Source organism: Trachinotus anak, unplaced genomic scaffold (assembly GCF_046630095.1).
Source record: "Trachinotus anak isolate AG129_WGS33_773 ecotype Australia unplaced genomic scaffold, CSIRO_AGI_Tana_v1 ptg000013l, whole genome shotgun sequence".
NCBI lineage: Eukaryota > Metazoa > Chordata > Actinopteri > Carangiformes > Carangidae > Trachinotus > Trachinotus anak.
The window spans coordinates 21,939,462-21,966,145 of NW_027273864.1; the positions used below are offsets into that span (position 1 = coordinate 21,939,462).

At 39.3% G+C, this 26,684-nt stretch overlaps 1 protein-coding gene across 11 annotated transcripts in view; it reads left to right on the forward strand.

Annotated features, from left to right (window-relative positions):
* LOC139630484 (cadherin-22) overlaps positions 1 to 26,684 on the forward strand; it is a 220,045-nt gene that overhangs the window by 113,341 nt on the left and 80,020 nt on the right. For 9 of the 11 annotated variants that reach the window (XM_071493972.1, XM_071493976.1, XM_071493971.1 and 6 more), the window contains one exon: positions 12,513 to 12,605. The exons of the other annotated variants lie outside the window; for them this stretch is intronic. The gene's annotated coding sequence lies outside the window, so the exon portion shown is untranslated. The remainder of the gene's footprint in view (positions 1 to 12,512; positions 12,606 to 26,684) is intronic. 11 annotated transcript variants of the gene reach the window in all.

Genomic DNA, 26,684 nt, shown 5'->3' on the forward strand with positions numbered 1-26,684 from the left:
TACTGCATGGTATAATCTGATACATCCGGGGGTGATGTTCTGCTGCTGCTGTCGTTTTGTGTGTGTGTGTGTGTGTGTGTCATCAGTGTTTCATAGCCTGTAGATGCCCTGTAGGAATCCAGAATAGCCTGTAGATGTCCTGTGGGAATCAGTCCTGGCTGTATAGTAAATCATGCTCTCTGAGCTAAAGTCTTATCTTATTAAGGTGATATCCTCTGCATCTGATTAAGGCGTTGAAAGATTCCACACCTCCTAATGGATGTATTATAAGTTGGAATTCATCAGTGTATGCACATTTGTTCATATTTTACTGCGGCTGTACTTCGAACAGTTTTAATATCTTTCAAATGTCAAAGATGTGAAACACAGCTCCTACTTAAAAGTTTACTTTTTTGTTATTGTAAGATTTTTTTGCATAATGTTTTATTTAAGTTTATGGTTATGTATATTTCATATTCAATGGGGGTCTTTTAACTGAGCACTAGGTTACGTCTGTGAACATTCAACACCACAGTCACTCCCCATTTTACCACAACCTGAGGCAGCTGGTACTTGATACAGTACCTGATACACTTACATACATATTAGCATTTTAGTCTGTTGCTGCCATGTAGAGTGATGAGTGAGCAGGTACAGTAGGGGTTCAGTGTCAGGCTTAAGGCCACATCGACAGGACACAAGGTTGCGGCTGTGGCACATCAGCACTTGAGGTGATCATAGTGTTTCTGTAACAATCAGATGTCTCTAACTGGCTGATATACCATCATAAGAAAATTAAAAAATAATCACTCTAGTGAAGAGTTTTGCATCTACTTTCTCTCTCGCTGTTACAGGAATAGTTTGACATTTTGAGACGTACGCTTACACGCTTTCTTGGAAAGTTAGATGAAAGAAGATCAATGCCATACTCTTTTCTGTCTGTTGATATACCGCTATATAAAGCTAGAGCCAGGTCGTAATTAACTCATCTTAAATCTGAAGGCTGGGGGAAACAGCTAGCCTGACTTTGTCCAAAGGTTGAACAATGTATTATTGTCATTACAATCAGGTTGTCAGGTAACAAGTGCAACTTATTGTTTGTATCGTACAGATTAACTATTTCAATATAATGTGTAAATTTGTGAGCTTTGGAGGCGCTTGTAAGCATTTTTTTATACCTTTGGCCATGTCAGCTGTTTCACCCTGTTCCTAGTCTGTATGCTATTTAACAAAAATGTAGCGTTTTATCTATCATTCTCCTATTATTCGTGCATATTCTGCTAAAATTATCCAAACTTAACATTAATACCTTGCAGGGATATAAAATGTTACAGGAGGAAAATGCATTTCATGTGTTTATACAAGGTTTAGCAACAACATTTGTCATCGTCAACACAACAACTACAGAAGACTTCAAAGGTATATCCTGAGAAATACAAAAAGAGGATGTTACATGTAAAATGTTGTGTTTTTATTTTGTTTTCAGCCCTCAGAGGATCTGCAGTTCAAAGAGGTAGACTAGTGAAAAGTGTGTCACTGGTACCAATCCAGGATAAGGTATTACTAGCTTTAAATCCTTTAGTACTGATCAAAACCAGACTCATTCCACACACACACACACACACACACACACACACACACAAATACATCCAACAACACACAAAAACTGGTACATCCAAGAACACACAGCCCATCACACACATACAAACCCAAAGTTATGCTTTGATGACAATAACCTGAACAATAACACCAACAGCAGTGACCTTTGTGGTCTGGTTCATGGGCCAGATGACAGTCAGCAGTAGATCACACCATGTGGCTAGGGATGCTGTTATACTGTACTCCCTCTCCTTCATCACACTGTGTGATTCTGTATTTATTTTTGTCCGTTTTTAACAACTGCAGTATTATCAATAATGCATCAACAAACATTGTTATTTTCATCCTCTATTGGTCATACAGACGTGGCTCTCATACTGTGGTTGCAGTGTTCTTGTGCACAGTGATTCAACCCCTACACTATTATAGAATTATGTGTTGTTTTACATTCTGCATTTCTGTTTTAATCAGGCCTGCTCTTAGTGTTGGAATGATAAGTTCTAATTTACAATTAGTCCTGAGGAACAGTTTTGCTTGGGGCCTCAGGAATGATGGGAGATGGGAAAGTGCTCTTTAGAGTATGTTGCTCCAGTCCCAGAGGTTTAACAACTAAAGATTTGGATTAACTTCTTGAAATGAAAATATGACTGTTAAGTCTGCATGTCTGCGTCGGAGGGTTTTTAAAGGCTTTTCCAAATCTCAAATTTTCACAGTTTAGTAACATTTGTAATGCACAAGCTCTAAAAATGTATGAATATTTACTCTACATCTGTGCATGTGAGGGTGTCCAACTATATAGGTTTTTCACTTGTATCCTATGTGTGTAACTGTGTGTGTGTGTGTGTGTGTGTGAGAGAGAGAGAGAGAGAGAGAGAGAGAGAGAGAGAGAGAGAGAGTGGGTTAGACTGTCTGAGTTCGTTTGCTCATGCTTGTGTACTCATATGCCTCCATATGTCTCATAATCCAGTAGACTGGCACACATCATAGCATTGGGAGCTGGGGAATTCAGAGCATTCTGCCACATTCATCAGTCCAAAGAAACAGACAGAGAGAACTTATGTGGCTGTGTTTAGCGTATTACACAAAATAAAGAAAGATTTCGACTGTGCATGGGTAGAGGCTGCCTCACTGAATGAGGAATCCGCTGTGGAGAAGATTCAAAGGGGCAATTTTACACTAGCTTATGAGCAAGTGAGTGAATAGAGGGATGCAGGCTGCCGAGAGACCGCCAGATGTTACACAAGGGAATCCATCTACAGCAAGACTGACCAAGGGTGGAATGATTCTAAATTGGCTCTGAAAAATTGGGTCCTCACATACAAACAGATGTAGGAAATATTTAGGGAACAGTGTGTTTAAAAAAAAAAAAAAAAAAGATTGCCGGTTTGATTCAGTGTCTTTTTCATTACCTCTCAATAACTAGACCACAGATTTCAAACACATTTGGTGGGAGGTCCAGCCCACCGGCCAAGGAATGATTAGTTTTTGGTGCGGATCCCAATTTAGATCTTTAGATTTTTCTCGACATTTCAATATTTTTGTACATTTTCCATCAACTCCTGCACTGAAATTAAAAAAATAATAAATATCTCCTGTTCACACCACTATTTAAATTTCAAATTAAAAGTGGTGCAGATTAAAGATTCTTAACATTTCTCTTATTGAAATAATAACACATACAATACAGAGAAGGGTGCAGACTTGGCAGAGGGACAGTATGTGCTCTCAGTGTTTTCTAGTTTTGCAGCAGAACTGCAGAGGACTGATGAATCAGTAGGGACAATGTCTTCATGCCTTACAGTGTACATACAGTGTAATATGACGAGGGATACTGCATGTTCACTTCAGAACCACATGCTGTATAGTGTACATTGCTGTGGTTATACGCTTATCTTGACTTAGGAAACACAAATACCTCTGTGTTACACATTCATGGAACAAACCTTTATCATTAGTTGCTGCCTTTTACAATTTACAATCTTCCAGTAAAGGCTTGAAAGACCTCTACAAATTATCAGTGCATTCAGTATGTGTATATTTTGAGTATTTATTTATTTATTTAAATCTCTTCAGGTAGAGTATTTCTTTTCCCAACAGAGAATTGGTAAGCATGGCAACAAAGAGTGTTTAAAGATGTGCGCCACACAGATAACATGCTATATAAATGTCACATAGGGAAACAGAAGCCCAGGCTGAGCAGCCTAAAAGCATGTACAGGTAAATACCTTGTGTCATATGTCCATTATAAAGCCTACCTGGCAATCCCATAGCTGTCAGTACATAGCAAATCCCTCGGGAACAATGTCATAGTGAGGTTGAAATCAAACAAAAATAAGAACTGCAGAGGTAACACGGTTACCACCAAAGATATAAATGGTCAACTTTTTTTTCTAGCTGCAACTGTGCAAAGAAACTAGATGATTTTATACTGTAATTCAAAGATACTGCTTCAGAGTGCTAGTCTTATAAACACAATAAAAACACACCCAAGTATGAGACTGCTGTGTGTTCAAACCCTGTTATCCATCTCCAGAGATGCTGTGATTCCATGGCAGATGGGAGAGGTGAGAGGCAACAGCATTGTGCACATTGATCATTGCTGAGAGCAAATCCAATCCTAGAGATCCCAGAGATATCCTAAAGATTGAAGCAAGCACTGGTTTAATCATTCGGTGCGTTAGCTATGGCAGGTGGTTGGCAGTTAGGCAAGCTCCATGTAAAATCCAGCTCCCGTTGTGTTTATTGATCTTTTATCTTTTAAGGAGTAACAGACAGGTCCTTTGTTTTTGCATCTGTAAACACTGATGATGGTTGTAGCCTGAGAAGATGATACAGACATTGATTGTGACTGATTACAGCATAGCGTATAGATACAGTTGGTGCATGTAGATTAGACTCGCTGCACTCCTGCCACATTTCATCTTCAACCATAAATGTAAAAGAATTGAAGTCTTTTGGGGGAGAATTCTGGGTGGATACAGACCGTTGACCTTTCAACAAAAGCTACCACAATAAAAACCAAGCAGTCATCGTTCATAGCATGTTTTGCAGTTTACAGTACATGTCGTTTCCTCTGTATTATGTGTCCCTACAAGAAAGCGTTGTACAGAGTACAGCCAAGCTAGGGCCGCCTCTGTGATTTTCACATCCAAACTAATAAGTTCCCATAAGTCGTTTCTTTGTATTTCAAAAGCTTTCCTCACATTCTGCGAGCTTTCAGTCCTTCTTTGACTTCCTTCTCTATCTTGCACCAGCTGAAAAAAGAAGAAAAAAAAGAAAACCCACAGACTTGAAACCGGAATGGAAATTCTGCCAGGCGCTGCCACCTCCTCAGATGCAATAGTGAACTGCGCGAGGGGATCTTTGAGGAAGCAAAGGGACTTTTAATGAACAGGCCCTTTATTGATCTGTGGACAAAACAGTCGTTAATTATGTGAGGGTGGGCATTTAATTGAAGGAGTGAAACAAGGTCCCTGCTTGCTAAGCTAATGCATGGTCAAGAATTATGAGAATTTGATTGAGTCCTGTGCCATTGGGGTAAAGGATAAGACACAAACGATCACTCAGCCAATGCATCTGGATCTTTCCTTCTCCCTCTTGCGCTTGTGTCCTCTTTCTTCTCTGTTTCTCTCTGCCTCTTTCTCTCTTGGTCTTTAAGTAAGTGTCACTTGCTGTGTAATTCTGCTCTTCCTTTGTTTTCCAATTAAGAGGAAATGCCCTCCGTCGCCTCATTTTCCACATTTCTGTGTGCTCTTTTATCATCTGCTCAGCCCCGTCTGACTCGTGCGCCTTTGATTTTCTGACTTGTATATATGGCAGCAGTGAGGAAGTGTCTAAAGCAACGGAGAATATGGAAGAGGAGCATATTGACTCTATATGCTGTCCGTGTGTGTGTGCATGTGTGTGTGTGTATGTATTTATGTATAATTGCACCCATGTCTCTGCGGTCTGTGCAGTGATTTGTGCTTGTCAGTCATCATCAGGCAGTCAACTGTCTTATGGCTCTGCTCAGTAAGTCTTATTGAATGGAAGCACAACTCCTCTCTGTCTCTGCTGTCTGTCTGTTATATTATCTCTGTGAACCCTCTGAAACTGATGGTGATTTAATAGGTCCTCTGCAATAGTTGCAGTCGATGATTCCAACTGCTAGATAAAAATTCAAAGGATTATCTGTTCACGCACAAGAAACAAACCCGAGAGGAAGATAAATTAAAGACAAAATATTAATAACTGCGAAAGTGGATAAATGAGAATAAGATACAAGTTTAACATGGTAAAGTGATAACAAATGATTAATTACCCTCATTTATGACCTAAAATATCAACACAACATTTGGGTATTTTCAGTGATATTATGAAATGATATTCAATTAAGACCTGTAAACACACATGCTCATACAACCTTGAGCACCGTACACATGGGGTCAGTCCAAGTATGTTGTGCTGCATAAGCAACAGTGTAACCTGTGTCGCTCACACCACAGACACCTCTACAGATGAATGCGGGTGTTCAACTGAAGAACTGCACAAGGTGTAATCCCTACAGGGGATGGGTTACGTTGCTTGAGCAAGAGTGCCTAAGCTCAGCATGACTTAGATTCTCATTAAAAGAGGCTTATTTATCTCTACACCTTCTAAAGAATCAAGGCTGGCGTCTTCAAGTCTTTGGGCTGGCAGCAATTACCATACCTATCAAGTCGCTTTTATAACGCCTGTTCTGTGTCATAAGAAAGACGTGCCAAGCTATTACTCAAGCTTCTGGCACTTTTCACAAGGTGTAAGTGCTGAATGCGCTCTCGAAATGGATTTATGTAAAGGGATCAGTTTCTGTGCATGCAAAAAAAAAAAAAATCACACACATCCATTTTAGAAGTTAAAAATATAGCTTTGCCATCTTTTCCCCCTTCTGGAGAAAGGGGAGTAGTATCAGAGCAGTTTGTTTAAACCTCTTGTGTTGGGGATTTTAAATGCAGCACTGCTTTTCATTTGTCAACACTAAGTTTAGAAAATTGTTCCTCTAAACATCAACTTAGATTTTGTCTTTGTCCTTGTATTAGATTGTTACTTGTCCTCATTTTAACCATTATGTAATCATCCCTGTTTCTTAGAACAGATGTGAGAGAAGCAATATTTTTCAAAATTCACACCGAAAGAAATGAAAAATCCAAATACTTGCACACAAAACACTGTAGTGTAACCATAGATGATCAGGAACAGGTTGAATATGAATGAATTCAAGCATGGAATAAGTGTCAAACACTGTTATATCATTCATTCTCAAAAGAAAACTTTTACTCCAAGCTGAGAATGATCATGGGCAGCTTCATAAATAACCAATTGCTACTGGTAGGAGTATATTTCATTGTAGTTTAAATTTCAGTGCAATTCCTAGGAGAGACAGTGGAATGCTTGATAAATATGGGTACTGATCCTGGTGTGATGAAACACAAAGCAACTCCTTGAGCTCAGTGTATCCAGTGTAAATTTAGCATATGAAAATAAAAATATAAATCCATTTATTAGCCTTAGTTGAGCTATACCTCCTTAACAATGCAAGTGTTCACCTCGTGTCAGGGTTGCAGAAAATTCCTCTGCTTTATAGTATTGTGTGACTAGCCATAATATCCCACTGCTGCTTTGAGGGCTATTACTGTCACAATAACCCAACAGGATGTCATTATATGGCTAGCAGCTGCGACAATTTATTTATTTTTTTTCTGTGTTACTGCAGCATTACTGCTGTGTTTGTGTCTGCGTATGAGCATGAAAGGGAATGAGTACATGCACGTATTTGTGTGTGTGTTTATCATGCATCGGCTTGTGTAGCATGTATAAAGCGAGCCTGGGTGTGTAATCCGCAACACTCTTTTCTCCCAGGGTCCATAACCTCCCATTGCTCTATGATAAATGTGTGGCACTGTGGCACATGTGTGGTCTTAAAAGGAAACAGCCGGGTGGCCCCCGTGGGAGCAGAACATACTGTGTTCAGACACATCATTACTGGTATAGATCTATTGATTTTTTGTTGGTGTGGTTTTTCTGTTTCTTTAGTCGTGTTGTTTTTCTTTTCAATTAGCTGCACTTTCAGACAAGTTAAACATGCGACATGCTGAATTATTTGCCTGACTGAATAACAGCATAAGCATCGCCATTTGGGACTATACAGTAACAGTACAGTAACAGTAACACTCATCATTCAAGTGCTTCAAATGACCTGTGTTTACATTTTTCTAACAGGGCACTTTTTGTAGATCTCTTCAGAAAAAAGTGTGCATTGTTTGTTTGGTAAAATGAAATATGTTTAGTAGCAATGGACATTGTCACCCTGGTGAAAACAAGTGTTGGGAACGAGGTGAGGGGGAGTGAATGGGCGTAGAAAGTGCCTGACTCAGACACCAGAGACTGGGGTTTACATTCTGTCTGCAACAAACAAACTGTGTTGATTTCTTTTAAACCTGAAGGCAATTTTTCTCTAACATTAACAAAGAAGTTTCATTTGCCTAAAGCTGATCATATCTTAATCATAGGAACAGCAGATAAGCAAACCCTCAAATGATTTCCTCAGACCTCATTTTTCTCTACGGTGTCTTTGTGTCTTCAGATTCACACTATCACACTTCCATCTCTGTCACACTGAAAGTTGCACTAAAGTTTTTTTTTATTTCGTAAAATATCTTTTTGATCCATTATTATGAGCACACTATCTCTATAATGTAGGCTACACACACACACACACACACACAAATATATATATTATGAAATCGATTAGAACGGTAGCAAAGTGGAAGTGATATCTCTCCTTACATCTGATCTCAGACCAGCGTTCTGTCCCTTACAGGATCTGATGCCTGTTTGCATTCATCATGTAATTTACTGCCCACTTGTGTCCCTGCAAGTTAGCTTGACTTCCAACTGCTGTAACTATTGTTTCTGTCATTTTCGTGGGTGTGACCATGTCCCGTTGACAACGACTGAAGCTTAGCAAGTGGAGAGGAAAGCAGCTTAATTTGGAGGTTTGCGCATGTGTAGGATAATCTTGGGATCTTTGACTGATGACTAGAGCCAAAGTGTGCTCGGCAAGTTGTCTTTGACTCCAACCCTTCTGAGATCAGTAATAGTATTGCACGTATCATGCACATGTGCAGTCGTGTGGAAACTAAACCTGCGCATTAAGAGGCAGCAGGAGCAAGAAAACAAAGAAATTACACTCATTTATCATCTCTGGTCAAGATCTGCAGTAAGTTTGAGGTGTTTGAGACAGAATATTGTTACAGGAGGAGAGCAGCTCCTTTCAGGAAAAGATCAGTAAGCAGGTTGTGTGCGTAGCAGACCAGAGACAGAGAGAGAGTAAGAGAGAGAGAGAGAGAGAGAGAGGTGAGGCTGGCGAATGGAGCAGAGTTAGCCAGTTAGTTTGCAGTTAGCAGTGTAGCTTTGAACGTAGGAGTGCAATGTATATGCTCTTTAGGCTGTTTGTCAGTTAATAAATGCTACGACTCAAGACTAAAGTTGCTTCAACTACAGTCGAGACAGTGAGCCAGGAAGATTAACAACACTGAGGCTAGTGAATACAGGATTCTACCTCATCACTGGAGTTTGTTATTGTGAGTTAAGATTTTTATAGCAGTGATTTTAGATTTTTTTTTCTCCATATTGCACATTTGATATGTTTAGTGTCAGTTCAGAAGAACAATCCCGAAACTACTTCAGCCGTGTATGTATGTTTGTGTTTGTGTGTGTGTGTGTGTGTGTGTGTGTGTGTGTGTGCGTGTGTGTGTGTGTGTGTGTGTGTGTGTGTGTGTGTGTGTGTGTGTGTGTGTGTGTGTGTGCAGTGACTTTTACAAATAGAGATAAAATATAAAAACATTAAGGAAAAACTGTTGTGAAATTAGGGAGGAGATTGTGACATTACACTCTTTAAGCCTGATGGTTCCACTGACTTTTTGTTCCATATCATCAGTAACAGGTGAAAATCTGCCCTTGGAGTTTGAAAGGAGGACAAGTATTATTCACATTATTGGTGTGTAATGGATCTTGCCTTAACCCTCATCAATTATCTTTCCTTATAATCAACGTTAATTGATTACAGGATTGCTTCACACCATTAATGTGACATGAATGTATCTGTGTGTGAAGTGTGTGTGATGAGTTATTAACATCCATGCACTTGAACTGTACTTGTCTGACTGTCACTGCAGCCACTTGCTCGCAGCCTTGGATAGAAAAGAAAACCCACACACTCTACCAACATTTTGACTGAACACCTCCAGGGCCTTACTGTCCTCAGCTCAACACAGTTTGAATCAGTGATTTTATTTTTCTCAAGACTGTAGATGTCTCTTTCCATCTCTGTTGCTTCTTTAGCAGAGCATTCATAATCTACATGTCTTTTTTATCCTTGTTTTAAATAAAAGCATATATATATATATATATATATGTATATATTTCTTTTTTTTTTTTTTCTTTGATTGAGTGTCATGGGGTATATTATGTGGCTTAAAGGCTGCATGTGTTGCCTTTCTCTAAATATACAGTTTCTTTTGTGAATAAGAATAAATATAAAATAAAAACTAAAATAAAACTCATTTCTATTTGATACAAGGCCAATCTGCTTTCACTTATCAGTGCCGTCTTCCCTTTCCACCCTCCCTCTGTCCCAAAAAACTTCTGAAACCTGACAAGAGATTTTCAATTTCCAGCAGCCATCTCTGCTAACAACCCTGGCCTACCAGGATATATAAGGCCATTACCATTCATAGTAACAACAAGAAACAAGGCAGAGCAGAGGTCCCATAAGACAAATAGGAAATGCATGGTCTTGTCTACTTGTGTTAAATCAACATCATGCTCTGTTTAAAAATAATTTTTCTCGAAGCTTTGCTCCCACTGTTTGTATCTTTGCCGTCTGTGAAATGTGTTTTCTCTGAAGTAGGATCAGACGAGCCCTAATGCTTTATTTTGGCAAGGCGGCACGGCAGACTTAGAGGACACTGATTGCTTGTGTCCCCCACTCTAATGCTCTTGTTAATTCTCCAATGAAGCTGATTGCCACATTCAGATATGCGGAGGAGGTTAGAGAGGAAAACTGTTAGCGGTGCAGTGACAAGGTCCTGCCTTAGCCTGCCATTAATTCAGCCACTGAGTTGTTTCACCTCTTGTCTTTCCCTCTCGCTCTCTCACTCTTTGCCTCTCACCCTCACTCTCTCCCTTTTTCTGTCCCTCACCCGCTTCACATAATGCTCTAGGAATTAAATTAGAGCTTGCGAAATCTTCAGACATGCTTATTACCGGGCTGGCATTGTTGTAATGTGTCTGACCTTGACCTGTTAAGGATTAATCCAAGCAGACAGGGCTGAGCAGGCGCCTCGGCTGATTCTCATGCAGAGCACAGGCACCAGTTGTGTTTACCAATCTGAGATAGAAGAGGAGAACAAACAAGAAGTACCAGCTCCTCACACAGGGAGAGCAGTTTGGACTGGACTCAGTGTGTCACATCAGACGGCAGGAGGGAAGAGATTAATGTTTGTGTGTGTGTGTGTGTGTGTGTGTGTCAGCATACCTGCATCAGGGTGTATTTGGATGTTTAGTGCCTTCATTTGCAAAGGTTAAAACTGAAAGAACAAAAAGTCACATACATCACAGCCAACATTTCCATGCTGGCCACACTTAGGTTAGTGAAGGGCTGGCTTCTATTTGAATAACTCATACGGGCCACATGTACTGTATGTCTGCCAGTGTGGTTTGCTAATGGGGCCAAAGTGGGCTACAAGTGGGGGAAATCTGAGCAGCCACCGGGTTGTTTTGTCCCCTCTGTTGTTACCAGAAGCTACTAGATAAATGAGAAAATTGAAGAATTCTTTTAAAGTTTTATATTTGCATTCTGCTGCTTTTCATCTTAATCATAATTAAACACAGAAAGCAAACACTGATGACATTTACCTAAGGAATTATCTTATCTAAGAAATGTTATAATAAATCTAACAGGCTTATGTGTTGTAAACAGCACTGGTGTACTGTCATACTGAGTGTGAAACCTTGTGAAGGACTAATCGAATACAACCTAAAACCTACGTCAATCATGACATATTCAGTGGAAGCAAGACGACGCTACCCACAAAATGTAGGTTCTGCTTTGCAAATGTATAAAAGCATCTTCAAGACAAGTCAACTCTACTTGTATAGAACAATCACACGGCGTTTTCATTTATTTGACACCAAAAGAGTGTGGTGACATCTAAATGTATTAGACTTGGGGCACTGTTTTGCTTATTGCATTTGAATATTGTCCAATGTTGGGCAGGTTAAGTCTTTGAAAATGAAATGTCAAATGCTATTTTCATTTTCAAATCAATAAAAATTTGCTTTTTAAATTCAATTCTGACTTGAAAAACCAGGTTACATTCTTTATATTGCAATTTGATTTTCAAATTTGAATTATCATTTGAATATTGTCCACTATACAGCTGTGTATGACTTTGAAAATTAAACTTTTTCCATTTTCATTTCAATATGGTCATAGAATGCCCGTACGAGTATGTGACAATGAAAATGCAAATTGGATTATTGCTTTTTCATTTAGAGTTTTACTAAAATAACACATACACTTGGAATAACAATATTGTGAAATTAAGTTTTCATTTTCAGGTTAACATTATCATTTTAATATAGTCTCTTATATGCTTCCCTATGAACAAATATGAGCCTTCATTTTAAAATAATTCTTGCTGTCATATCATTTCATATAAGCTAAACACAGCTTCACCCTGACTGGATTTAACTCTGGACACAAGCTAAACCTGCGAGGCGAAGTGGTGTGTAAAAGATGTGTTAAAGATCAAAGATGCATTTTGGTTCTGAAAACATAAGAACAGGCTGGAAGCAAGTGCAGACATCTGAGAACTGGAGTGATGTGCTCAGCTTTCGTTGTCTTTGTCTAGATACTGGAGCAGGAGTGTTCTGATCCAGCTGTGGCTGTCTGAGAGCTCATATAGAGGCCTGTGAAAACTCCATTAAAAGAAGCAAAGACAGAGGTATGGATTAGTTTTCCTAAATCTTGTTTAAAATTCTCCAATATTTTGAGGTGATAATGGTCCGATTTTGTTCTTGTCTTGACACAGTTCTTTTTGTAGTAAATCAATCAACTGAGCATCGACTTTCGCTCGACTTTCTTTGGCACCAAAAAATAATTTCAGTTCTATCACTCAAGCAAAGGAAAATTTGGCAACTCCAGTCATTGATTTGCTTAATACACTTGTAGAACTGTTCTCAGTAACAGAATAAATGTAATAAGAAATGTTTTTGATTGGCATCAGTTGAGCATATTGAATATATATTCTTGTATACTTTATCTTCCACCTTTGTTTCTGGCGTACAGCACTGTAACATGCATACGCTTTGCCATGAATGTTTTCACAGCACAGCCATACCTAGAATATTTGAGTCCACTATGAGCTTGCTGAGTATAGTGTTGTTCCCTGGCCAGAGTTTTGTTGCTGCTTCCACAGTTCGATGTCCACTGACCCCTGGTGCTGATCTTGTGTTTTGAGGGGCCACAGGGGAAGCACAGAGTCCACGAGCAACCACTGCTCAACTGCCTCACACGCAGACACACACACACACACACACACAGCTTCAGGAAGCTTTCTCACATTCTGTAATCCTTGTTTGGAGAGTGTTGCTTGACATATTTTCAAGTCTCGTCTTTGCACTGGTGTCTACCACAAGTTTAAGTTTAACCTGGCAGCAGGGCCTCCCTTTGTGTTTTGTATGTCCGTCGATTTTACCCTCATCATCTTCAAATTCATCTTCATCATCACTGTCCTCCTTATCTGGTCATCCATGCTCATGTACCACCTGCTGCATTTTCTCTCTCTCAACCATCCCTCTCATCTGCCAGTGCACACAGTATGACCCTACCATGCAGGCAAGAATTCCTCAAACTGAGCACAGCCATCTGATTCTTAATCTGTTCTGTCACATGTAGAAAAAGTACAACAAAAACATTAAAAAACATGCAACATATAAACACATAATAACCACATTTAAATGAGGAATAGAACCAATGTCTGATCTTCGACATCACAATCGCAACCTGAGTGCAGCTGCAACATTGAGAGTGCTGCAAGCAAGCAAGTTTGAATTCATCTTTCATGTGTTAATACAGTTATTACAGTCATCCTCCATTTGTATTCAGGCGAACCAAGCAGATGTTCACCAGTGCTGCAGGAACGTTAAACATGGCAAACCACTAATTTAAGTCAGCACATGATGCACGTATTGTTTTCTGTGCAGAATTTAAATGCAGTGGAAACCAGAGCACGGTCTTGGAGCCATGCTTTCTGTTCCTAAAAAGAAACACCATTTCATATTTCAAACACAGACTTGTTATATTACACACTGGAATATGGGATTTCATAGTAAGCGAGGTCTGGATGTCTCGTGTTTTTGATGTCTTATTTGTTCTAAAGCCTCCCAAACTAAAACAACATGCAGAGTGAATTCCCAAGTGGCAAGGTGATATTTTTTCCAAAAGAGGACCATATACTCTGCTTCTATGTAGGTCATTAGTTCTCAAAATCCTCTGCTCTCAACGGTGCTAATCGGTTGCCTAAATTTAGTAATCCTGTTGGCAGTGAGGGCAGAGATTCTCTGAGTTTGGCTTCTACGACACTTCTGAGGAGCCTGCAGAAATGTTGTCTCACCGGTTTAGCTAGTTCCAATGCAGAAATAGATGAATGAGTTTTGATATTTATTTTTGCAGTTGTTTTGTTGTCGTTGAGCCATAATTGGCAACTCTTTCACAATATGTTTTTTTTTTTTTCTTTTGACATTCTCTCAGTGTGATGTAGTATTGATATTGATGTGGTCAGTACACACAACTAGCCATGTTTTACTATACCATCTTAAACTGCGATACAGTAGGTGGATGTATTATTGATACTGTCCAATATAATATAATGCATTACTATTTTGTGCAGTTGCTACAAATTTTTTTGGGAGTACATGGAAGAGGTGTTGATTTAATATGATAATTTTGAGGATGTTTAGGTTGTTTTGACGAAATGACTAAGAAGAGCCTTACACCTTAATGTAAAAGCACTGGACTGAATTAAACTGTGTTGGTCAATGTGCTGCAGACCTTGCTCAGAATGCACTTAACAACATGAGGCAGTCCTTCACAGTTTTAACAGCTACCTGTTAAAGCGCACTTTCAGTTGTTGTAGTATTTTGACTGATGGTGTGTATTTGACTTGTAATTGCATTCACATTTTTTTAAAGCTTTAACATCCTATCTTATGGTACTGTGCATATATATTTAACATGTATTTAACAATATATATAATATTTAATATATTTAACAACTCTTTTTCCCAGATACTCTTAGGCCAGTGTTTACCCAGACTCCTATTAATATAGAATATTGTTTTGCATTTCCACCGCGCTGAGTCTTATCTTTACCACAGAAATATGGAAAATGAAAAAGAATGGAGTTATCTCCCTTTTGAGTCGTTTCCATAGCAACCTGCAAACTTGAGTCCCTGACCCCTCATTTGGACTCTCGCTTAGCCCTATAGCCCCTATTAGCCCTGAAAGACTCTTCCGCTTTTCTGTATCTCTTATTCTCCTTCCTTTTTTGTCTCATTTTTCTTTCTCTTCCTGTACCTGCAGTGAGTTATCCTCTCTGTCTCACTGTTTCTCTGCTATTTCTTGACCACATTCCTGTGTCCCCGTGTTTCGGTCTCTAACCCACTTCCTCTCTCCTTGTCTTTGTCTTTATTCCTCATTTCTCCCTCAGCAGTGTTTTGTGATTGACAGCTGAAGCTTGACTGCGGTAGAGTTAATAGAGAATAGAGAGGAATACCTAGAGGATTTACAGCTGAGTGGAGACGCACAAATAAGATAATGACTTGGGAATAACAATTTTGCTGCACCGTTTGGGGAGGCAGTGGAGAGAGAGAAAGAGACAGAGGGAGGAAAGAGAAGTAAGAGACAGACAAAGAAAGTCTCAAAGACAGTGAAGAAGAGAGGGAGAAAGAGAGGCAGACATAAGTGAACAGATTCCAGGGGCGGCTGACTTAACAAGATTTTTCGAAATTGGAGAAAATAGTCAGAATCCCTGTGGGTTTTCAGAAAAGATAGAGCTTTGTGTTTTTAGACAGGTTTCACTGATGAACTTAAACAGTCATTTTCCTTCCTGATGCAAGTGTTTTGATACAAGTCCGGTTGATTGCTGACCGCATCTTTTGTTTCCTAATGTGTGTGTGTGTGTGTGTGTGTCTGTCTGTGTGTGTGAATGGTGTCCCCACGTTTGTCTTATATCTAGCTTTGTTTGTGCTGTTTATATTCCTCATCCAAAACAATGGCTGAGTACCAATAGAAAGACATTTTTTCCCACAATGGGAGAGGCGCCTGCTGAAGAGAGATAACCCACTAAAATTCATAATGCCCGAGCATCCCTTTAACTTTGCCAGACAGGAGTGGGTCACCCATCAAAACCATAATCTATAGTCATTTCCTTGTCAGAGTTGTTGGTTGAGTTATAGAGGCTGGCAGCACTCAGAAGGCCTTCTTAAGGGACCTAATCACAGACTAAAGACAAGGGCTCTTGGTGATATCATTTTCCCCCTTTCGCTTCACTGCTCTGTCCCTCCATCATCTCTTTGACATCACTCAACGCTCAACAAAGTAGCTAATGAAGCAGAAGAGGAGAGAATATTTGCCTGGTAATTAAGAAAAATGAAAGGAAGTGAAGTTTGAAAGCTGACACGGATGCACACTATAATTGTCCTCTCCTTGACGTGGGAGTATGGCGTAGGCTATACTTTTCCAGTACACTCTTCTTAATTCAAGTCTCATTAGTCTCTCACACTTTGTAGCCCTAAGATCTCTGTCTGTCTTTCTCACAATTTCTTTCCCAATCCAGTCAGCAGTCAGCCATTTTCTGTTGAATGTGTTGATCTTAGATAGTCACTCAAGTTCTAATCAGTTTCTGTCCTAACAACAAACACCAAACCTGAATAATGTCTTAAAGGTCATTCACACTATTTTAGGTTTTTCTATAAACTCTCAGAAATACTAAACAGAGCACCAGGTTCAAAGCCCATCCCCTTTAAACCAGTTCTGGAAAATACACATAAAAGCCTCTGATTATTAGAAATATATTGTTGAGTTTACCTAGCACTGAATGTAAAGGCTTGGTGGTCTGCTCAGCTGCTTGTGCACAGTATAAAAAAAAAAATCACTCTAGCTGACAATACAGCTGGACGTCTTGAAAAACTGTTCAGAAATATACTATTACCAGGCGAGCCCTAGGTACCAATTTTTCACAATGCTTCCTGACAATGTTGGATGTCCATTATATTCGGGTACAGGCTAATTTTGTAATTCAGACAGTCACAAACACACACAAACTGGTATAAAATAAGCTTCAATTTAGTGTAAATGCTAAAAGAACTGTGGAAAGTCACCTGGGATTATACTTGTTGAAACAAGCAAATATTTATTTATTTTTTTTCCCTCCTAAATGGAAGCCATCCATTAGAAGTTCACCAGAGGCTTAACGAAGCTGGTAAGGGATTTCTTCATCTTACCTGACCTTCATCAGAAACGGAAGGTATGCCTTAGAGGTCTTCTTCATTACCTTGTTTTAACAGCACAGTCAAAAGATCTGTACTCATTATGGCATGTCAGATTTATAAGCATTTAACAATTTTAGAGTTTGGCCTTGATTATCAAAATAATGTTTGGATTCAAATTTGTAACTGCAATGCCCTTCTATTAACAGAGTTTTGTTTGCATTAACAAGTATTTGGTGCTTTTCTCTAGATTCAACTAGAGAGAACAGATAGCTCAACACTTATTAAGCTTGGTCAGTCTCTAACCAGGCATGTCATTAAATTGTGGCGGTGCATTGCAGATATGCATTGTAACTAGTCATAGCTTGATGTCATAACCTCACACATTACACTGTAGCCTCTCATATTTATAAATGGAGTAAACACACAGGAATCCCTTCGGTAACTGTTTGTTTAATTACTGTGTATTTCTCATACAGCTGCATTTCTTTTTTTCAAGGATTTAGAAGGGGGGCTACCATCGCTGGTTGGGTAATCAAAGCAATTAATAGCTAAATAAAATCCTGAGCCAATTAATATATTCCAAAGAGAGTAGTTTGAGTATGTAAGCTCCCTTTTAAAGAGGTTGTGAATGGATGACTAATTCAATGCCAAGTGTTGAATTTGACCTTTAATTGTTACACGTATTAGAAATATTTGCACATCTTAATTTTTCTTTTTTTTTTTTTAAACATTTTGCTCATTTCAGGGTATAAGTGTGCAAATTGCACTAGATTTATTTCTATTTGCAAGCCCATTATTAAATAAGACAAGTATATTAGTGTGTGAGTTCTCCTCTCCATTCTCCACTGTTAAATAATGTTAATCCTCACTGTAGCTGCCATGCATCCATTCTTTATCTGTGTTTATGTTACAACTTCTACTGCAAACTCTGTTTGCATCCAGTTTTACTTGCTGATGAAGTCCAAGAGCTAGTACCAGCACAGCCACACTCCTCCTGCCGGTCCACTCCTGGCCACATGCCGTGATTCAGATTGGTTTCTGATGGACATAATTCTCTTTATGATGGTAATAATAAATTCAATGTTGCCCTAATGGTAGTGATCATAATACTGGGAACTCACTCTATCAATAGTGTGTTGATAGCCATGCAGGAACCTCAGCAGGGAGTAAGCAAGCTGACTTCAAAGGTGTGATTTACCTCACAGTGGAGTGCAGGGCGTTGCAGCAAACGTGGGCGGTTGTCATTTTCTTGGTGAACTTCTCCTTTTTGATCCTATAGTTCCATATTAGTGCTGTTCACCAGCCAGGTATTTGAGGGCTGAGAGAAAGACCGTAAAGGTCTTCGGTGATTTTTCTTTTTTCTTTTTTTTATTGTTCCACCTTCATATAGTATCTCTATAAATAGTCCATCCATTTAGTAATATCGCCATTGCGGAGATCTTGGCCATGCTTTGCAGTGACAGTTTGAATTAGACAGAGAGGGAAAGTTACACAGAGCTCATCTTGACATTAATATTGATTAGCTCGCCAGTAAACGGCACTTCTTTGCTTAGCCGCAAATTGAACTCTAACACTCATCCACTCCCCTCATCTCTCCTTGAAATCCTTCCTGCACAGGCCTGGTATATTTTCATGCAAAAGATTGCCTTTTTCTGCCTCAAGGAGAATACAATGGATAGATTGATTAGGCAATATCATAATGGGGATAGGGTAATGAGCCTGTCAATCATACAGCAGACAGTGTCCGAGAGGGAAAATACGCCCAGGCAGCAGAATTACTTTGCTAGTATAGATACTATAGGCATGGAGGTGGGGGTGGGGGTGTGGATGAGTCAAAAAAGACTGCTGAAACAGAAGCTCTTTAGGCTCAGATAGACTTTTCTCTTTAGACAGAAGAGAGAGAGAGACTTATACATTGCACTTCAGGGTTTATTCATGTCTAGTCATCTATCATTTACTTGTTGATTATACACACAATGGTGCTTTGTACTCATCTGGACTCAAAATAATATAGATAAATAACATTGATTCCTAACTTAATATCCTAACTGAACATCAAAGCATGAAGCTGTTGAATTTGTTGCCACTGAAATAAAGAGCTCTTTAATCCTTAAAACAAAGACTTTCCACTGACATGGGTGAACAGTAGTAGCTATCTTAACTTAGTGGCAATAATCCAACAAGTCAGAGAAGTATTATCAGAGGATTTGCATATGTCATTATATGTCACCCTGTATGTTTCTCTGTCTGGTTATGAGGGGGATGTAGACTAATCCAGAGGTCAGGTGTCAAGGGTAGTGATTGCATATCACATGTGGTATTTCCCATCTCGTGCCTCCCTTTTAATGAATTACTTCCAACTGAGAATATAAATCATTAAAAGCCAAACAGCCATCTTGCACATATGACTGAAATTGGAAAATGACATTGGTCGTTCACGCTGTGAACAAGTGCATTATAAACCCAAAAAGAAAGAAACGTTCTCCAAGCCAGCCCATTTGTTTTGCTGCTGGGCATGGAGAGCAAATTCGCTTGTATCTGAAGCTGAGCAATTTGTTTTATTTGACTTCTCGCCCCTTAAACTGTCAACTCGGGTTCCCCTAACCCAGAGGAGCTCTGCTACAGAAAACAAATGGGCTCCGTAATGACCCTCTCCAGCAGAGTTCAGCTTTGGGGTGTGATCTATGTATTTATCCAAGAATGCTTTGCTCTGTTTATCTATAACAGGGTGGATAAGTAGCAACTGTTTGCCTCAGTGTTTGCCCTGATATCTTTTCATGGATCTCATCATTTTCTTAGAGGGTTTTTAGAAATTTGGGAACACGTTTAAACATTTATAAGGCTTCAGAAAAGCTGTTGTGAAATCAGGACACTTTTGTGTGTGTGTCTGTGTATGTATTTTTATGTCTGTCGAGACACAAGGAGAGGGAGAGAGATATTTGTACCCCTGCATTTGTAACTATGAAGAAGTGAATGTTCAGCCAGCTATTGATTTTGGAAAAGGCTCTAACTGAGATGATGAGGAGGTGTGTCCTGTGAAGTGGCTATTATGTGAAATCAGTAGCCGTTGGCTGATTCTGTGCGCTCTATATTCATTGCTTCCAGTTCTCCAAAACAGATTAGACTGCATCTCTTTAGGATGCAGGCAACTTCATTCAGGTTCCCTATTTTAAAAAACACACAGATGTCTAAACACAGTTTGCAGGTGCTTCCATCATAATTGTTCCAGCTCTAAGCAGAATTTAATTAATTGCCTCACTTGTCTTAGTCCTCTGAAAGACTTAAAGTGGATTTGTATGGAAATCTACCAATGCCATGTTCTTAAATTCTTGAAAGAAAATGCCAAGCAGGTGCAGGAGATTTTCACTATTACCTGCTTCAAATGCAGAGAGAGAGTTTTTTTTTGTATTTGATTATGATCTCTGATATAGACTCCAGGGTTTTAAACACAAGCTTGCAGTTGATTCGATAATAATGTAATGCAATCTAACATATTCTGTTTTTTTTGGTTTGTTTTTTTTGCATTGCATTACAGTTACTAGCCTGATGAAAAATGTGTCTGTGCATTATGAATAAAATCTCAACAGAATAATGACGCAACAACACACAGGAGTCAAACCCGTGTCAGGGTGAAGTTAAGTTATTTTGTTAAAGGGGTATGTGCACGTTCGTGAATGCTTCACAAGTGCTGGGAGACAGTTACTGTTTGCACAAGGAAAAGGAGAAATGTCCACATGGTACTATACCTTCAATGAAGCATGCGAGGATTTCATAAGCGAGGATACTTTTATGTCATGTTTATGTCATATAATTTTATAAATTAAAATACAGTATAGACACTGTCAGTAGTGTCTGGGTAAGAAACACCTGTCGACAGCAGCAAACTAAACAAAGCGTTCTGTCTAAGCTGTCGCAAGTCGACGTGAAACTGGTGAAATTAGAAGCTTGTAATATATATATATATATATATATATATATATATATATTAGGGCTGTCAATCGATTAAAATATTTAATCACGATTAATAGCATGAGTGATCATAGTTAATCATGATTAATCGCATATTTTTAATCTGTTCTAAATGTACCTTAAACTGATTTTTTTCAAATTGTAATACTCTTTTCAACATGAGAATAGACAAATGCTTGCTTTATGCAAAAAAATCATGTTTATTTATTGCTACAATGAGAAATACTCTCAGTTCAAGTAGCTTTTGCCATTCAAAATATCTTTTTTATCCATTACTGCTCACGACAGCATCGACCTCGGTGCATTGCTTCCTGATTTCCTGAGCTACAGAGTGACCCGAGGTTCAAATGTCACAAGCGTTAATCACGTTAAAAAAATTACTCCCGTTAAAGGCATGTTACGTTAACGCGTTAATAACGCATTAACTTTGACAGCCTTAATATATATATATATATATATATATATATGCACTGTATAAATACTGTATGAATTTATGAATGACAGGTGAATACTGGTATGACTTTTAGAAAATGAATACCGTGAGGATTGGAGTACAAGTTACAGCAATTACTGTTCTCAAGTAACTTCCTCAGCCCTGACATTTGCAAACCAGTAGATGTGGATTGAAACAGGCTGTGTCCTAGCTTTTGACATTTGACATGAAGTTCCCTCTAATTCCTGAGCAGCTACATAATAATTATTGCAATTATACAACCCTGTCCCCGGGCTTGGAGCATTGACCTTTCAGCAAATAACATCATTTCCCTTAATGTGAAAACAGGGATGTCATTTCCTGTTGCATTCTCTGGATGAACACAGATATCATCCTACATGAGCAGCATGCACTATGTGTTAATGCACCCATGTGTGGAAAGGTGCCTATATGTGAAGAGGAAGTTTGCAACATCTACAGCAATAACTAATATTTTGGTCTCTAATGATTGTCTAGCGTTGGCTAGAGTAGCACTGCTCCCGGGTGTTCACACACAAGCACACACACATAAACACTCAACCATCACAGATTGTGGAGAGTGAGAAGAAACACACAGTCAAGTTCGATCCTTTCTGACCACAATCTGGCCTAATGGGAATCTTATGGCTGAGTGCGCCACATAGCACACGCAGTGAGGATGTATGGCCACAGTGAAAGTATTCCAGCAGGAGAAATGAACTACACTGAGAGGAAAAGTAGGGCCATATAATATGGGGATGAAGGAAAAAGAAACAGCATTGGGAGATACAAGAGTTCAAGATCTCAGATTCACACCTATTTTTTTTACTGTATGCTATCAATTATGGCCAATAATTGGCAGTGATAGCCTGATTTTGCACATATATTTCTGGCACACATAATTATTTTTGCTTTTGCTGGCAGAGGAAGCCTCAGTTCATAAGAGAGGGGAAGCTGTGTGCTGTACTTGCCTGGTTTTTACTTTGTACATATTTGCTTCTTGCTTTGAGATTGGCTGTTGTATTGCTGCTCTGGATTCACACAGTGATAAAGAGGAAAGTAAAATAAACATGTTACTTCCTCTGAAGCCCTGTTGAAATGTTTATCTCCTCTGAATATATTAAAGGATTAGAGATCATATGTAACGTGATTTTGAACAAAGCAGCTGAAGTGTGATCAAAGGGAGGGAGAGAGGAAACACACAGACTTCCACTTGCAGACGCATACACAGGAGACAGTAAAGGTGAGGGATAAACAGAAATTATGAGATGGATTAAGAGATTACTCCAGAATGAGATTTTTTCATTAATGGAAACAAAACATTAGCAACGTGCTTTGTTATGGGAGAAAAAAAATATTGAACATCCATAGGGCTTTTAAAGATATGCCTTTACTCTTGCGGGTTCCAAACACAGTGTCAAAACATGATACGCTACAGAAAACTGCACTTAAGTGTCTGTTTTTCCTTTTCTCAGTATTTTATTTCCAAATATGAATTCAAAGTTGTACAGCTAGTGTGTAAAACATGCAGATGCTTTATTAAGAGAAGGTTAAAGTGCCAGTGCAGTGTTAGTGACAATATCTGAGCTAAAAATGCCTACATGAACAAACAATGACTTCAGTTCTTCACTTCTAAAAGAAGTACCTTTCTATTGTTACTTGTGTTCCTTCAGCACTACTTTACAGCCTTCGGGGAGTGTGGTAGTAAAATGCTCCATGCTTTAGAAGTACTGTGTAATCAACTGGGTTATTGGGATTTGAGATTGATAGAACTGTCAAAAATAAATGGAGGTGGGCTTGGCTTTGCAAAACATGTGAGAATAGGAAACCTTTAAAAAAAAAAATCAAACAGCCAGATTTATGTTTTTGCATGGTAGGATTTTCATCTAAAAATCAAACAGCTGGCCAACCACACTGCTGAATATATCATGTGCAGGTGATAAATGTAAAGAATGTAAAGAGCAGAGAAGGAATGACAAATTGGAACAAAGAGCATACATAGAGTGCAATATTGATATGCAAAATTTACCCTCTGTTCCTACATATTTACAAGTTATATATTTTTATGTTTTTATGAACCAAAGTACTCAAAAATACATATCCTTAGAAAATTGCTTATCCAAGTTGTTACATGGATATAGTGTTTTCTGTACAGTATAATAGCCATAAACACCAAGAACTGGTTGCAGAGCACACTGATGCCCATGGCACATAGGCAGCTGTTACCAGGACTCTGCCAAGTGAACCAAAGGCTAGTGTGCAATAGTGTATGATTTGATTGCTCTAAAATGCTCAACTTATGATGTAAATCCCATTGCTTGAGACCAGTCTCCTGATCCGTGATGCATCAAGCCTCCTTTCATAGAAAGAGCAAACAAACCTGTCATACTTGTTCTGCAAGATATTCAACTTGTTGACGTAATGGCAGTCCATCCAACTCTCTTAGTTTTGCATTTGCATCGGTAGGAAGCAACTCGAAAAGGCACCAGGTCTCTGGTTGTCCAACGAGGGTCCTAAGTATAGTTGGCTTGAAGCTCAGGGCAGAGTCAGAGCAGCGTGTTGACAGACACCAGCGCTCTTCTACCAGCCTGGGTCCATGTGCCCTGACAGCTGTCAAATACCTTGGCCATCACCTGTCTTTCACAGAGATACACACATGCCTACATATGTGCATGTACACATGCACTGACGCGCATAATATTGCCTTTGCACACATGCACACGAGTGAGCAGAAACACACAAACACACATAAACACGCAGTCACAGAAGAGCAAGCTTTTGCCTTACGTCAGTCTACCCCTTCAGATCCCACTGCCCTTTTCTTTTTGTTTCATTCACCATTCATACTACCTCTCTCTCCTTCTCACTCTTTCTCTCTCTCTCTCTCTCTCTCTCTCTCTCTCTCTCTCTCTCTCTCGCTCTCACACTTTCTAAGTCTCTTCCCTCACTTTCACTCTCTCCCAGCCAAAGCTGGGGATACAGAGCACCAACCACCCGTGAGATGAGCGATTTAGTAATTGTGTAGCTGGCAGCCCAGGCTTTGGGGGCCTGTGCAGCAGTAGTGGACATTGTGACATGTATGGGTGCAAAAAGTAGTCAAGTGGGAGGGGGTTGGGGGGTGGGGGGTGGGGGGTAGGAAGAGACAGAAAAAAGACCGATAGGCAGAGACAGAGTGGATGGAATGGAACAGGGATAGTTCTTGAAAAAGAAATATAAGAAAAATTAATGGATGTAAAGAGAGCGAGAGAGAAACAAGAGTGGGTGCAGGCGCATCTTGGTATGTGGGTGTAAGCTTTTGAGTTTTGAAGAGTAGCAGCAGTACTAGATTTGAAAAGAAAGGGAGGGAGCGAGGGACGGGGGTGGAAAAGCAGCAATTAGTGTAATTAGGAGACCAGCTTTAGCAAGGCACTGACAATATGTCACCTCTCATTATAACCCATAAGCAAACACAGCAGCCTAATGCAAGGCAGCACCCATTCTCTAGACAGTTCCCTGTGTCAATGCAGATTTTGTTCTCCCCAGTCACGCTCAGCTGCATATCATTGACTTGCCAATACAACATGGGCTTTTGGATTCAGAATATAGAGTCCAGTCGCGGGGGAGAGAGAGAGACCCAAACAATAGCAAGGTCCAGCTAGCATGCTGCTGGACTACAGGATGTTTGGCAGCAAAACAGAAAGGAGTGTAGATCCTTGTTAAACTACAGTGGGATCGATTGATTCAGATAGATGAAATGTGCTAGATGTTTGTGTATGGCTGGTTTGACAGAAGGATTATAATGTTATGGTCAGTTGAAATTGCTGTTTGGACAATTATGGCATGAGAAATGCATTGTACTTTGAAGCCCTAGATAATTTGCATCAACATTGCATTGCACTTTGAACATAACAGTATTTTATCAATGTATCAATTTCAAAGCTCATACTGAGCTCATGTACAGTATACATTATAACAGGTAACTTTGAAGTTGGATTTAATAGAAAAGGACACCGTGCCAGTGCAGTCTATGAATAGCTATAGGAAACATGTTTGTCATTACTGAGTTCTTGCCTGAGTAGCAGGCTCCTCATTTCTGCCCATTTTTGTGTTTTTACACAACTTTGATGAGCCAGTATACTTGTTTTCATGGCAACCCCACTGTACTCCAAAGCTAACTGTTGTTTGTTGCCTCCTTTTATTTTTTTCCGTTTTGCCAGTCTCATAGCAAACGGCCCATTAAAACTTTACCATTGCTACATAAACACTTTACAGAAAGAGACATGTTTTCTGTTGTGCCTCTGGTTCTTTTTTTTTTCACCCCTCTGTGACATGGCACAGGGCCACTGAGCCAAGTGACTGTGACAAATTGGGATTGGAAATGATAAAATAGGCTATTTAATAAGCATGGCGGAGGGGATTGGACTCTGGTTTCGGGTTCACTCGAATAAGCAGACTGTCTGAACTCCTCCTGGGCCCGGCTTTGATGGCAGCTTTCATCCATCTGATGGGGAGATTCTGGCAAAGGAAGATGGAGCCGGGTATGTTTCGCTATCTGCAGTGTGTATGTGTGTGTGTGTGTGTGTGTGTTAAGCTGTGCAATGCTTGTGTGTGTGTGTGCACAGGGACGGTTATGAGTAAATGCAAAATCAGTGCACACATCAATTCAAGGCAGAGATATACTGTTGAGAGCGAGCGAGCCCAGAGGGAGTAAATGTGGCCATGTGTTAACCTCAGGCTATTAACTTACAAATATAAACTCCTTGCCTCAGATAGTAATCACTTGTGCCATTTTTTTTTTTTTTTTGTCACTGTGGACCCTGAAATGAGAAGTTGTTATTAGAGAGAGATGCAGCGATTGTCCCTAATGATACCAGGCTCAACTGAGATGTCACACTGTATGTTTGAGTGTGTGTGGGTGCAGAGAGAAATGATACTGTGTGCTTAAATGCATACACACAAGAGTGTGCAGAAAACATGAGAGGAGTAATAATAAAATAGTAAATTATAAAAATAGTGCACATTTGTGTATACAGTTGTCATGAATTTGAAGATGGTAGCAACATATACAACAATGTCTTGGAAAAATGTTTTTTAAGGTAATAGAAGATGGCATTGGAAAAGATAAAGGAGTA